Source organism: Cuculus canorus, chromosome 3, assembly GCF_017976375.1.
Source record: "Cuculus canorus isolate bCucCan1 chromosome 3, bCucCan1.pri, whole genome shotgun sequence".
In the NCBI taxonomy this organism is placed as follows: Eukaryota; Metazoa; Chordata; class Aves; order Cuculiformes; family Cuculidae; genus Cuculus; species Cuculus canorus.
This window is the reverse complement of record NC_071403.1, coordinates 12,710,550-12,716,549: the sequence shown is the minus strand read 5'-3', so window position 1 is coordinate 12,716,549 and position 6,000 is coordinate 12,710,550.

The following is a 6,000-nucleotide window of genomic DNA, read 5'->3' as shown; positions in this document are numbered from 1 at the left end:
TTCTCCTTCCCAGAGCAAAAAGTCTCAAATGTCTTCCTATAGACAAATACTTGGGACAGAAAGTAAAGAGAAGTGAGCTCTGTATCACAGAATATTTTCTTACTTTTACTAGGCAGGCAATATTTGCCCATTTGTAGCTGTGTCTCATAATCTGTTCACTTCTCCTCTTCATAACATGATCAGAAGCAGCTAAAACTATCTTTAATACCAACTATATCTTATTTTCTGACTGGGTTATATTTTCTTTGAATTTAAGATAAAGGAAGTAGTATTAACAAAAAATCACAGAACTTAACTGCCCAAAGATACAGTCTACATTAAATGAACAGGCTGCCTGAATGTAACTCTTTCTAGACCTCAAAAAGGAGTGCATTTTGAAAAATGCTGGGAAAATGGCTAAGCAAGTGTTACTCTTAAGATTGAGTTGATATATTGACAGAGGAAGACAAGGAATGTGGGATAAAAAAAAAAAAGAAGTGATTTGATAGTCCCTGAAGGGCAGTAAATCAAATCAGTAAATAGGGTGCCCATTAATGTTTCATTGGAAGCCTTTTACATAAGAAAAAAATCTGGGATTTTCCCCATAAATTTTTAGTACTGAACTCCACTGACCAACTTTCTAATAACTCAGATGATAAATAAAGCTGACAGAATACTTAGCAAGGCACTGCTCATGTAAATTATTAAACATTTGCTGGTAATATTCAGTGAAAAGCATATGAGAAGCTAGAAATACTTTGAATATTTTAAGTATTAGTTGTCAATACAACTTCTCAATATATACTGAATTTATTTGGAAAGTAATGTTTTCCAAGGATTATTATGGAACATTTTAAAAGTTTTATATAAATTCTGAAGAAATACATTAGAACTTAGAACCTAAATTCCTGAAGACAGGAAGACAAGTCTAGAACCAATCCCTTCTCAATCAAATATTTAACAGGAAAACAATATGACTCAGGTTATTTTTCTGATTGTCATGCTACTGGAGATTTGATAGATGTGAGATTCTGGGCATTATTTCCTTGATATTTTCACGGCTCATTATAGAAAGTAGTTAGTCTTGCATTTTAACAACATTTTTACTCATGAAAGTGACAGCATAAAACTTTACCTTGTATGAATATATACTCAGAATCATGAATTAATCATTATTCAGTACAGCACAATGCATTTATACATTGTATATGATGACTCCCTATTTTAGGTGAACCTGAGCATGGTCCAAGGGCAGTGTTGCTGTTAGGAATAGAAAAAAATGTTGTAGATGAAGTGGAAAAGGATTGCGTCCTGGTGAATGTTACTTAATTGCATTCTTCTGATGACAGAGAATAAGGGAAATAATTTATTGGTACAGTAATAGTAAAAATGGAGTTTTAGACTATTATAGTTTTAATAAAATATTAACAATAATTCTATTTAAAGAGTTATGTGTAAAGTCACATACAACCTTTCCATACTTAGTTGTCCAATTACTCACAATGCCATTGGACAATTCTATTATATCCACCAAAAACGTTAACTCGTTAATTATAAAATTCAATTCCTCATTTAGAAATTCTTACTTTAAAAAGATGTTTTGTATCCAGTGATTTTTTTATTTTCCGCTCTCCCAATTAGAGACTTTTCTTCCATTTTCTCTGGGGGCCTCTTAAGTCTGTAAATTTAGTTCCAAAATTCAGGCATTTTGCATTTTTCTATTAGGATCAGTAAATAATTTAATAGAAAAAAATCTGGTTAAAATTATTTGACAGCAGTAGCACTTATGCAGGTGTGACAGACTGGTTCTTGCATATACAGTTAGTTTTAGATACAGAAGTTGCTTTAAAATCATTGAACAGGGATGTTTCCTAAACCCAGAAAATTCTCATAGATTATTTGTTTACTAAAATTGTTTTATCTTTGCTGATTTACAGGATATCTGCTATGAAAAATAGGCCATGTCCCTGTATGTTTTAATCATAAGTAATCGGTAGACTAGAAAGCATTGCTTATTCAGGCAGGCATAGTATTAAATACAGTCTCTGTAACTGAGTACGGCAGGTTGCCAGGAAATAAGGTTCACCAGAGCACTGCCTGTTCAAATGCATTTCTCTGCCTTTTTCTTGTGAAATAATAATCCTTATATTTCTAACTGCTCCCTCTGGCACTTTTACAGTTTGTGGGCATGTTGGTCAGACAGAGCATGACCACCCAACGATGATCAGAAAAGCTGGCTGAAGCTCTGCCCTGAAGGGGGTTCTGCACATGTAATAGTCCCTGAAAATTTACAGGAATGTTTCCCATTGAGTCATGGTTGGCTGGAAGTGTTCAAGGGAAAATACTAATGGGAATTAATATAATTTGCCCGTGCTAAAAATATGAAAGCCAATAAGCAAGATTTTCAGTGTTTGAAGAGGAAAAGAACAATCTGTATCATCATAAAAGTTGCTCTCAGTCAAAATCTGTAATACTTAACAAGACGCTTGCATTCCCCAGTAAAAGTCTATGGCTTATAAATGCTGGTTCTAAATCTTAGTAAAATTTGTATGTTCAGCCATGAAGAATAGACTGTGTCTCCATCTAGTTATTCAAATGAATGCTGCAGGTAGCAGAGCAAAGAGCATGGAGAATCTTTAAAACTGTAAGTGACTTCTGTAGGATTTAAAAACCAGACCAGTTCTTGCCCCATCATCCTCAGTAGAACTTAGTTCATCCATTTGCATTAGCTGTATGAGCTCGGTTAATTTTCTCAAACAATAACGGTATTCAAGACATGACTGACAACCGGTACAGGGAAGACTTGTGCCATTCTGAAGAGGCAGCTAAAGCCCCACAGGTGGCATGTTGGACAGTGTTAGGTGCTGATAAATGACCATCAGCTCTATGAAACTGTATAAAATCCTTCATCTTTCATGGCAGAAAAGATTCATAGTGAGAATGACCTTATAATTTCCTTATGGAAGTTCGCTAGTGGCATAATAAACTACCCCGGAGGCAAATCTGGTCACCTAGCAGGTGCTCTGGCCTGAAAATGTGCAAATCTGAGGATTAAGAATGTATTTTCAAGGATGGTTCCTATTCATTCACATGGTCATTCATTCTATTAATTTTTCTTGCCTATGACCAATTTTGCAAATAACCGTTCACTTCTGTATAAACAGCATTCATATGCTTGTGCTGTGAGCAGGACAACTCCATTACTGAATGACAAGCAGTTTTCTCTCTGGCTTTCAGTCTAAAACATAATTATTTATATACTTCTTCACACTCATCGTTAAGGATATGTACCTCAGAATTTATACAAATGTAACACCCACAATACTCTGGTCTGTCTTGCTTTGCACATGTCTTTGCTCCTACTGCCTCACTAATTTAATTATACAGCTCACACAATAAACTGGTGCCAACATTTAAATCCCTTTTTCAAAAGGTGTAAACGTCAATGGAGGAGCCTAAGTTCAGATGAATTTCTGTTTAAAAAGATATACTTAACTCCCTTAGAGGTCTTAAATAGGTAAATTACCTTACTAGAGAGAATCCCTGAATCTATAAGAAAGTTTAACTAGCAAGTTCTCCAGGGCTCTTCTTCCACACTGAAGAATCTTGTCCTGCTGAGTGCAAAGATGTGTTGTTACTTTTGCCAGACCTTCTCTTTTATAGAATTATCCTTTTGGAATTTTCTTTTTCAGGATACCAAGTACCTTTCCTTACCATAAAAGTAACCTTCATTCTTCGTTTTGGGATCAGATTCACACATTGGCACAGAATTATCAGAAACAAAGTTAGGACTAACTTCTGGGTATAACTACACTGAATTCCTATCATGGAAAGCTGGTAAGCTGTTAGCATGTTCCATGCTTGATTTTAGCCCAAGATCTTTGGCAGTCCCATGGCCAGTGCCCAGGCAGGATTGAGGAATTAGCACAGGCCACATATTCCCAAGGCAATTTGGATGGGAAGTCACACTCTTTTGGATGGGTGGAGAGTTTAGCTATGGAAACACAAGCTGAGCTCTGCCAGTCAGTCTCGGTACCTTTCATTTACTAGAGTGTACTTAGCCTGTGTGACTACACATTATAAAAAATTAAAAGTATACGTAGCCAGACACTGGAACGAATGGTTATTGATATAGATACAGTGCTGATTCATGCTTATAACTTTTTCCAGGCTTGCTGACAAAGTCACGTCAGTATTAGTCTGTATGAAATACTTTTTAGGATCCTTATCTGAAGTAATAGGGCTTCACAACTGGACGGGTAGAAGAGGAAGTGCTGAATTAGTCCCTGCTTTCTCTGTGCTCCTTGGGCTTAAGCTGTACTTGATTGCTGCAATGAATCTGGCTGTTTAGAGGAGACTCTTTTTCATTCCCATCCTCTAGGCACTCATTCAACAGCAAGGTACAATTTGTCCGTTGTAAAATGCATCAATTAATCCAATTAGCTACATAATTCTTACTGTTCGACAGCTGTATAAAGTGAGGCAAATTTTCATGATTTTTGGTGAGAGTATACTGCAGTTAAGACTGAATACAAGCTAACATTGACCTCATGAACTGAAACCTATCTCTCCAGAATAATCTATACCTCCAGCAACAAACCATTGACTTCACAGTGCATTTCAGGTTTTCGTTTCTAAAAATGCCGATTCATACACCAAGGCCATTTAACCAAGTTATCTGACATTTGGAATCCCACCAGAATTACTGATTCAGATGATAGCATCAAAACAAGTTTAATGATCAGGAACACAGGACTGGGACTGTTCACACAGCAATTTTTATACACCACAACATTTATATTAAAGTCCAATATATAACTTGAATTAGTTGTGGACAGACCTAAACTCCTCAGCTGGCCTCTATGGTACTGCTACCTCAGACTAACAATGACCGTAGCAACAATAAAAAAGCTATGTTTTCACAGAGATAACAACTCTTGAGCCATCTATTACATTTTCCAGAAACAAGCACGTTATTTTTATATCAACCATGTGTGTTGTCTGTTTTTTCTTAAGCTAATGTATTGATTACTTTCAAATTGGCATGTCTCAGTTTATAGCTATATTTCCAGGCTATTTCGACAGTGTAGTGATTTGTTCTTTTCTCTAAGGATTCATTTTTTGGTAAGATTTAAGTTTAATCCAAGTACTTAATTAATAAATGCTTTTACTACAGATATTCTGAAGGTGTTCCAGTATGATTTTTGTCCTAGTTACATCAGCGTTACTTTTTCAGGAAACAGGCTGTTTTCCTACAAGATAATTTTAACAATGGCTGGGAAATTGTGAAATAAATGCACATCTTAGCATGCTAACTACCTACTTATGCCTACAAATTATTCCTTATGAATCAGGATTGCCATCAATCTCACCTTTTTCATTTTAAGTAATTTACTTATCATAAAGTGATCACCTCATCTTCTGATTCATTCCAGATCATTGAATAATACGTGCCATTTCAGAAAATAACTGCTTTAAATATTTCATTAAAAAAATTCCTCTAAAGAGAGAAGAAAGTGATAGTATATAATGGAGTCTGAAAATCTTGGAATGGCTTTGTTTTTTTTCTCTTTCTATAGTAATCCTGGAAAATGTAGAGAGGAGAGGATTAAGAAATAAAATATATGCATTTTTGTCCTACATAAAATGGGATTAATTAATCTTTTCTTAAATCCTTATTACTTAGAGGTTACTTTGAAGCATTTTAGGCACAGAAACGATGAGACTGTTTTATGGAAGCCTTCCCTACCAGTAAAGGAAAACAATCTTTTCATGACTTATAAATACTTGCTACTAATGGGTCCCAGGAAAAAGCTTCATTGGCACGTGATCTTTGCTTTCTTTATTCAACACAAATATCTCACCTCCAACCACATTTGACATTTCAAGCATTAAACATTATACTGAATATAAATCAGAGCACTGGAGCCAAATTTTTGTCTCATGAAGAACCACATTAAAGGAAATTTGTTAATAGAAAAAAATATATTGATACAAAACTTCTATAGGTGCCAGAAATAG